The sequence below is a fragment of the Neolamprologus multifasciatus genome, chromosome 10, assembly GCF_963576455.1.
Source record: "Neolamprologus multifasciatus chromosome 10, fNeoMul1.2, whole genome shotgun sequence".
Classification (NCBI taxonomy): Eukaryota; Metazoa; Chordata; class Actinopteri; order Cichliformes; family Cichlidae; genus Neolamprologus; species Neolamprologus multifasciatus.
The window spans coordinates 15,445,955-15,455,762 of NC_140448.1; the positions used below are offsets into that span (position 1 = coordinate 15,445,955).

The 9,808-nt window shown below is 39.8% G+C and overlaps 1 protein-coding gene across 3 annotated transcripts in view; it reads right to left on the minus strand.

Annotated features, from left to right (window-relative positions):
- cadm2a (cell adhesion molecule 2a) overlaps positions 1 to 9,808 on the minus strand; it is a 221,754-nt gene that overhangs the window by 172,202 nt on the left and 39,744 nt on the right. The gene's annotated exons all lie outside the window — the stretch shown is intronic.

The window sequence follows — 9,808 nt, forward strand, 5'->3', positions numbered from 1 at the left end:
CCTCTTTATCTAGTTGTGAAACCAACCTGCACACTCATGCATGTCTTGCCAGTTGTTTACAGTAGCTACAGACAGCTTGTGAATGCCCTATAAATACAAATTTACCTCATCAATCTGATTCACCGCTGCAGTGCTCGTACAATGACCTTTTTAAAATCTTGACACACATAACAAAAAATAGGCTGAAAAACAAAAACAGGCCAAAGAAACAGAGAAAATGAGACCTGACTGTGGTCTTGTCTTGACCGTGAAAACACATTAGAAACCACACCTCACATACATTCTCGTCTTTAGACAATTTAAATGGTTGACAATTCAGGTAGGACATTTTAAACGTCGCACTTGTAACTGGTGAGTCCAAACAGTAGAGAGCCTGAAAGTGTATATCCATCGTCTACCTGCCTTTTACAGTCTTCAGTATCCATGGAAACAGAGAGATTTGAAAAAAGGTATCAGAAATAGGACTACTGAACTCTCATACAGAGCAGATGAATAGATACAGAATTAATTAATCTGCAAAATCCACACAGTATACTAATATGTGTTACAGCTGTAACATGCCCACGTTATATGGAAGTTTAAAGTCTGAGTGAAGGTTTTGATCAATTAAAGGGTAACACACATTAGGACCTTTAAACTTTCAACAGTGCTTCACTTCTGTGCAAGTCCCAGGCAGATAAACAGCTTAACAGAAGAGTATAAAAGAATAATGTGGATCTGACAGCAGCAGGCTTTAGTTTGGCCTTTAACATGCCATCTGTCCAATCACCGCTATTTGGACTGTTTCTTCCGTTTAGAAGAAACAGTCCAAAAAGCGTACATTTTGGAAATTAATCTAAGTAATATTTTTATAAGATGTCATGCCGCGTTTGTTCTCTGATTATATTTAAGCGTTCAGCACCTAAGTGTAAAGCGGATGAAATGAATCAATCAGTGTTTGTGCTTTTAGCCTTTTTAAAAACTGTCAGAAGCGTGCCTTTATTCTTCCTATTTGTATGTTTGTGTCCTGGATCTAGAATGTTACGATCCCAATAATTTGTAATCACTCCAACTTCCCTCATAAATGTTGTTTATGTTGGGAAGAAAATGTGCCCATAAACATTATTATTATTTTGCTGATGTTCTCATCCAGAGCAATTAAAATGAGTGCAAGGGTATTTAGCATTAAACAAGACGTAATGTAAAAACCTTTTGTGCTAGAACATATTTTTGGCTTGCAATCAAAACCTAATTTGAATGTACCCTCTTACAAATGAGCACCCTGAGAACCAGAAGCTCCACATCATCAGGTACATCAAAAACCAGCTACCCGAAATAAACGCTGTATTGCCGATGCGCGTGTGTGACAAGAAGACAGGAAAAAGGTTTAGCATTTTAATCAAAAAGACGTTCTCTCTAATCTGCCAAACACAAGAAATAATTTCAAACTAGACCAGCCTCCCTACCATGTAAAGGTTATGAATTTTACTCACGAAAAAGGAGGCAACACTGGTTGATTTGTGCTCTCGAAATACATTTTGTTAGCTCAAAATGATCTCACAGCCAGCTCCAGTTAAGGCTGCACCACATGCTATTAACCCCATTTCTTACAGCTGAATCCTTTAAGTCAGTATTTATACAGGTATTGATTGAATAGACACATACTCCTCTGCAGCATACAGGCAACGTCAATTATCTTCCCTCAGTTTTTCATGGTATTTACCCTGCTTCCTTGCAAAACTACTGTAAATAACGAAAAGGCCAATAGCTGTGAAAAGGCCAACAGCTGTGTTAGCTGTGGGGCAGCTAGCAAAGAGCACACAGACCACAGCTGTAAATGTTCACACACCATGCTAAGCTGGGTTTACCTCTATAAGTGAAACAGTCAAATGGTTCACTTTCCCACACGGTCATACAGATAAGTGAAGAATTACAACAAAGAAACACAGCCAAAAAATGTTAAACTACCCTCATTTTTAATGTAATGCCTATGGTCATGCGTAAATACTCTGGGGGAAATAATTATTTGATCCTCTGCTGAATTTATAGGTTAAGAAATTAACTAATTTTGTGGTAGTTTCATTTTAATATAGAGAGACAGAATATTAACCAAAAATCCAGGGAAAAAACCCACACAACACATAAAAGTTTTAAATTGACTTGAATGTCACTGAGTGAACCAAGTCTTTGATCCCAAAGCAAAAGCTGACTTTGTACTTGGTGAAGAAGCAGTAAGATGTTTCTTGTAGTTGGTCATCAGGTGTGCACACATTGCAGGAGGGATTTTGGCCCAACTCCTCCTCTAAACTCTCTAAATCAATTAGGTTTCCTGGTTGCTGCTTGGCAACCCGAAGCTTCAGCTCTCTAAACCGATTTTCTATTGGATTGAGGTCTGGAGACTAGCTAGGCTACTAATTGCACCAACAGTTATCACTTTCTCACCAAACATCTTGCTGATGGTCTTGTAGCTCATTCCAGCTGTGTATGGGTATATAATCTTGCCCCTGGTGTCCTCTGGCAGCTCTTTGGTTTTGTCCATGGTGGTGGAGAGGTTGGAAGAAACTGATTCTGTGGACATGTTTGCTTTATACGTATAACGAGTTGAGATCAGAAGGATTTGTTATAAACTGATTGATTGATTGGAGCCTGTGTGCCACATGGGCACGCTAAGATGAAAGTCCTATAAATACTAGAGACTGTTTATTTCTTTGTAAGTGAGCAAACTTAGAAATTCAGCAGATGATCAAATAATCATTTCCCCAGGTTTGGGCATCATAACAGGAATATCTGAGCATCAGAAATGTCAAAAACCCTAATGGCAGAAAATAATTCAGTGAAAGAAAAACCCTTAGAATCTGCATCCGCTTGATTGACGCGAGGAAAAATAGTATGACTTCAACTTTTAATAGAATATGCCTCTATTCAAAATCAAATAGCTTTTAAAGAAATAGAAAGAATATATTAAATTTTGTTTCCTAATGAAACGTCGTTATCTGAGGCTCTCAACTCGAGCTGAACTGCGTCATACACGTGAAACATGCCGCGCTCTCTTCACGTCATACACAGCTTCCCAATTTGGTGGTCTATTTAGGCTTCAAAATTTCCCATCTCTCACTCTGACACATCAGTGTCATGCTGCCCTGCATTGCTGCCTGCTGTTTCAACCCTTCCATTATCCTGGCATCCACCTGTAGCCTCTGGGGAGATACTGGCTCATCACTGATTTCTATATGTATGATATTTGCAGGGAGTGACAGGGCCATAGCATGGATACCAGACACCCTAAATTCCGCTTGCATAAATCATAAAGCAAGTTGTCCAACTGAATTGCTTTTAAATCAGCTGATGGACAGTTCACCTGGAAATTGGATACAAATATATCTACTTTTCTGGGAACGGTTTATATTAACAATTTGAAATGTTCTTCTTCATTTACAAATTCCCTTCAGTTTAAGTATTAAAAATAAGCAATGGCCTTTAAAGTAATTATTAACCACTTAGTAAACATCATCATTTATAATTTAATTGCTTGTTAACAGTAAAAAAAAACAAAACCTGTGAAATAAAGCTTAATTGCCCATCAATTTACAATTTATTAATGATGGTTATTATAAAGTGTTAATAGCTTTTTACTTCAACCTCGACACTACGTCACTAAAACAAGAATACACCGCAAGCAGTGCACGTGTGTGTGTAAGCATGCATGCATGTGGTTATAAAGAGGACAAGTTCCACTTCAGAGTTGTGCCTTCCAAACGGTTCGCTGATTAAAGCATTTAAAGAAAATTAGCCGCACAGCCATCATAAATCTCCTTGCTTTTCTTTAATGAATGCTGCAAATCTCTCATTTCATTCCTCATTTGCATATGAAAAGCATTACCTTCACTTTCACTATCTCCGCATTGCACAATTACAATTCAGTAAATGAGGGAGAGAAATTATTTAAGTTGTGATATGCGGCGCGGCTCGTGTCAACATCTGCATATCAATTTGCACCCAATACTCGACTCGGAGTCTGAAGTGGACCAGCTCATTCAAACCTTGGTGAACCTTCCCTCTGATTACAAAGTTATTATGCCTCGGCAGATGACACACAGTTATGACGCTCTATCATCTCAGATGATCCCTATGAACTTGGCACCATCATTTATCACTTCAGTGGCTAAAGAAAATATGATGCTAAATGAGAACAGGAAAGCATTATCAACTGAAGACAACATTGCTGGTGTTTCAGTTTGATGAATATTTGGCTTTTTGGGAGTAAACAATCATGCCTCAGATGGCTGCTGAGGCAGAAGGGAGGAATAGAGCAACTTCTGTATGGCATCCACAAAGGCCCCAACTTAATGGAAGTTTGAATTACCATTTAAATAGGATTTCTTTTGGGAGAAGGGGAGGCGTCATACAGAAAGATAAATTACATTGTAAACAATGTCAAAACAGTTTAATGACACATATGAAATGAAAGTACACACCCCGTGCTTTCTTAGCTACTGAGTGATATAAAGAGTGGACTGAATAAAAAATGAGGCAGCCGGAGGAAAAAAGCAACTGTGCACACTTGTTTTGTCTCTGACTGGGCCTGCACTTTTAATTGACTTGAATAAAAAACTCAATTACAGCATTCTGGCCACCGGAGGGAGAGAGAGTAAGCAACAGAGAGAGACTGAGAGGAGCATGGGGGGGAGGAGAAGCAGCAAGAGGAGTGAATGAAGCATGAGAGAGGAATGAAGGAGTTATTGGGTCAGAATGGCACCTCGGGGTGGGGGGAGCAGGACAGAAGACAAGGTTTTAAACAAGCCAGTCTGTCTATGGGCATTACAACACACTGACAGGTGGAAGACAATAGAATAAAAAAGACAGGGGAAGGACGAACGGTGCTCTACCAGTGCCTTTCAAGACTTTTATGCATTTATTGTCATCTGTCCTATGTTATTCCTTTGAGGCTGACTGAGATACTCATTGAAGGTGAGGGGCATTGAATCAAGTAAAATCAGTAAGCAGTTTCACTCAGCCGAAGCCCTGATTTCGCTTCTATGGAGGTTGACAGGCCTTGTACTGGAAGAGCATTAAAGTGGGGAACATGAATAGATAAGAAGGGAAGAGAACCAATAGTGATGCAAGCAGAAGGAAACTGAAGATTCTTTGTAAGAAGAAACATCCTCAACCACACAGTGATAAAGGCTGATAAAGCATCACCGACTCTGGGTCTTTTGACAAATTGTGTGTGTGCGTGCGGGAATGTGTGCGCGTGTGTGTGGGTGTGTGGGAACACACTTACTGCATTTTTTTTATGTGAAGGTGTGGCTTAGCTGCGGGAGCAGTGTTGGTAGCAGTGGGTGGTGTTGTGGAAGTGTGAGCATTCCAGATATCCCGAAATCAGAAAACAACAGATTCTTTGTCAGCTTACAGCAGTCAATGCAATGTTTGCGGACAGTGAGCCAATACTTCCGTTTTGTGTGTGCGCACTTGTATGTCTGTGTGGAGAGCAAGCTGTTGTTCCCATGGTTGTGTGTTATTGATTAGTCATCTCTGTGGGCAATAGGAGCTGTTATCAGGGCTGACATGGAGACAGACGGGGGTGGATGATGCATGGGACGGGAAAACTGTTCAGACGCAAAGATAATGGAGCCACGCTCACGTACCAGTACATACACACACACACACACACACACACACACACACACACACACACACACACATGCTGTAAAGATGGACGGGTACACTGCCACATGCTCCCACAGATTCTTGCACACACAATAGACCTATTACACAACTGAGCACGAATGTATTGGCAGCAATAGATTTGTTTTCAGCACCACGGACAGCACTCTAAATCTTGAACGATGCCAGTGCACAGTGCATATGGCTAATGATTATCTATTGTAGCGCCCCGCAACTATAATCAGCCATTTCTCAAGGAAGTGTAGATGCCATCAAGAATCACAGTAAATTTACAGCGAGGATTTAAGAAGCACAGAGAGCTTAATATAACAAGACCGCATACTGTGACGAGCAAGCCAGTCCTTCTCGTGGTTATGACACATGCATCCGGGATCCCGGTACTCACCTATGGGAGGAAGAGACAAGCAGAGGGAGAGTGGGATCAGGGCCAGGAAGAAACACCATTACACAATAAAGTGTGTAAAAGGCAGTTAGCCACTCTGAGCAGTTAACAGTGTGAAAAGTCTAAATGCAGCACAGTTTCCTGTGAAGACACTGCATTTTAACACTGCCTGTAAACATAAACACATTTGTACTTAAATCATTGTGATGCATTTACGAGCCCAGTCAGAATACGCTCACGTTCCACAACCGCTCATCTATCCTCGTGAAGACATGCTGGGATTGTAGGCAGTAAAAGTGAAGAGAAGTAAAAACACTTCGGTCTTCACTAGATTAATAAAAATAGATTTAATGTAAATGAAAAACAGTTTTAAATGCTGTAAGAACTGGAGAATGTTAAAGCACCATCACCCACAATGACTCCATAGTATCCCATGTGACAGCTGTACATAACACAGTCATACACAGAAATAGATTTTTCTAGTAGAAAACCCTGTACTCGGCGAAAGACTTTTTGATCTTTTCTTAAACTTAAGATGTAACTTAATGCAAGTCAGATTTCTTTCCCCACACACCCACTCACTTCAGTTTTTTTCCCCTCTCCCTCTCTGAGCAGAGCAAGTTGTGCGTAAATGTCAGCTTTGGAACTGATTGTCCACAAGAGGCCAACCATGAGCACACAGGGAAAAGGATGTCATAGCCTGCACTCTACAATCCTCTCCTTCTCCACTGGGACTGGTAGACTCAGGTTTTTTCCAGTCAACCATGAAAATACACAGAGGTCATGCTTCCCCCACTCTCTCTGATGAGATAGACAGAGTTAGGCAAGGCCATGGACCTGATACAGAGAAAGCGATGCACGAGAAAGAATTCCCATAGGAAGTACAAAATGTGTGTCAAAGTAAGGTACAGTGATCTGCAGAAATACAAGCAAATTTCCATGTTGTATTTCAATTTAAATTCTAGTTTAGGTTAATATTTATCATAATATCTCTACAACATGACTGACTTTATTTTACTTTGAATCCAGCTCAGGAGTGTACCCCACTGACCATTATTCAATAGAAAACTAAAGTTTTAGTTTAAGTAAACACAGTTTTCTACTTCCTGTGATAGGGAAGAATCTGTAATGATGGAAAATTAAAAAATTATCCCAATTGAAAACAAAACCAAAGTAAACCACACATCTTCTTGTCTTCAAGTAAAAACAGTCATAACACATCAACTATTAAGGTGCAACTCATAATCGGACATTACTACTGTTATAATGAAAACATACAAGTCCAACGAAGGAGTGGATGAAAAATGAGAAAGCCAAGCATTTCTGATATCCTTGGAAAAACATTAAATCATGCCAATTAACACGGATTTTGAGGTTTTGTGTCAACATTGACTGGAAAAGGTAGGCATATCAAATACTAAAATATTGAGAAACCATTGAATCAAGCAAATACAACCAAGCACATGTACCAGAACAGCTTAGATATAGTTGAACTGTTTCATTATGATGAAACAAAATTACATTTATGAAGGTAAGTTGGCAGCTGAAATTTTCAGTGCAATTTAGTCAATATATCTCCTCTTAGCTTTAATTGGTGTAATAAACACATAAGACTTGCTTGGTGAACAGACAATGTATCAATTTGTCATCAGCAACAGCAGAATTAATGTAGACATCCGCTGAAAACCGTTGAAGTGTTGCTGCAGTACCTCTGCAAGAATCTCAGATAAAATGCACAAACACTGATGATCAGCTTTTGCCTGAAAAGTATTCAGATATCGTGAGATATTTTTTCTGATATGCTGTATCTCGGCTATTTTCACTGCCACATGTAGCCTGCAGTCAAAACATTCCCTCTACCTTATCGTATCAGAAAAGGAAAACCTCTACTCTCTCCTCTGTTGTCTCTCCCTATTTAAACAGGGCTACACAACTTTCTGATATGGGACTGACTAAACAGAATATAACACAGCTAAAGAAAAAAAAAATTGGTTTCACTCTGGGTTGGAATTTATGTTAATTAGCTTCACACGGTCTTTTAGATGAAACAAATTAAAACTAATCTGAATTACATTATAATAAGATCATTAAAAGGGTATACAAGGCACAAAAAGAATATGACACAATATTAATTAATTAATTATTTATCTTTTTATTTATTTGTTTGTTTTTTTACTGTAGACACCTTACAGGATTGGCCAAGTACCTACACTGACCATGAGGGGACCCGATAAACACTTAGAAGAAAACACTGGGAAGTATGCTAAGCATTCTGCAGGGGGACACAAAGACAAGGCTGTGAAACAGGCAGACAAAGAGGAAAAAAAGACACCCCCCCCCCCCCCCCCAAAAAAAAAAAAAAACAAAAACAAAAAAAAACAAAACCTCAACCTGCCTCTTAATGTTTGGCCATATACTTAAATGGGGACTGTGTAAAATTAATGACAGACTGACACCGAGCTGACCCCACTGTCACTGTTGGTTGCAGGAAAACAAACACAGCCAGCAGACAAAAAACAGGGGGGGGGGGGCGGGGGGGGGGGGCACAATGAAAACATTTTGGTTAGAAAATAATGACAGTCTATTATGTAAGCACAAGATTTTAATAACTTAATGGAAACATTATTAATACAGATAACAGTCCAAATCTCTGCCTCATTAATAATAAGCATATCTGGCAGTGCATGAGTTCATCTGATTATATAAGCACTTGCAAGTGCAAACACACAAACCAAATTTTGTTGATGGTTAAATCGAGAGAACATTTAAGAGTGCAAAAGATGGAGGAAGATATTACATAAGCCTGTTTTGAACTGAGCTGACAAATCAATTGGGAGTCTGTTCTTGCTGTTGCTAGTCTGTACTTTCCACCCCAGAAAAGTTGACTCATTCAAGGTACTGCTCTCTGGGAGCTGTTCACTGCAGGGATGTGCATTTCTGTTTGTCAATTAAATAATGAAGGAGAAGGATGAAGTGATTTGACAGGAAATAGCCTGGCCATTGTGTTCCTCTACTCATCCCAAACAAGCCATAAAGCACAGCAATGAGAGCTGATGAAAACATTTGAATGACAGCTCAGGATGGATGCTCAGAACGACAGAGCCGTTTCACTGGGAGGACCCATATGCAACAGGGCAGCGGGTCACGAGCCAAGTCATCTCCATCGACAGTAAACACGATGGCTGCGCCGCCTGCGTAACAATAACCCTGAACCCTGACCGTAACACCATACGGTGGCTGATCTTGTGGCCCCCCCAACAGCATGGATGCTAATGGGACACACTGTGTTAGTCAAAACACATTAGGGGAAGGTTATCAAGGTCAAAAAGTCAGCTGGTAAAAGAACTTGCTTTGTGCCATTTTTCCCATCTCACAGGTAGTGACACTGAAGTGTTTAGAGAAAGCTTCAAGTCAAGTGCTGCTGTTATCATATGGGGATAAATGGCTGTTTTGTACGTAGCGCCTAACCTTAAAAACACACCTCATTGTGTATGTGGGTGTGAGTGTGTGTGTGTGCGCACACATGCATGCACATGAGTATATTGATTTTCCCTTCCACCTCTTTGCTCATCTTTACTCCTCTAGCATACCTGTATTTTTCTATTTGTTTGTGGACATTTTCTCAAAGTTCACTCTGATGGAAAATGCAATCTTGTACCATCCCCTTACTCTCTTGCTTTTTCCATTCTTTTTCTCTGACTAATAGAAATTCTGTTAGTATGTTTGTATGGGATGAGAGATGAAAATGATTTTGTGGAGAGG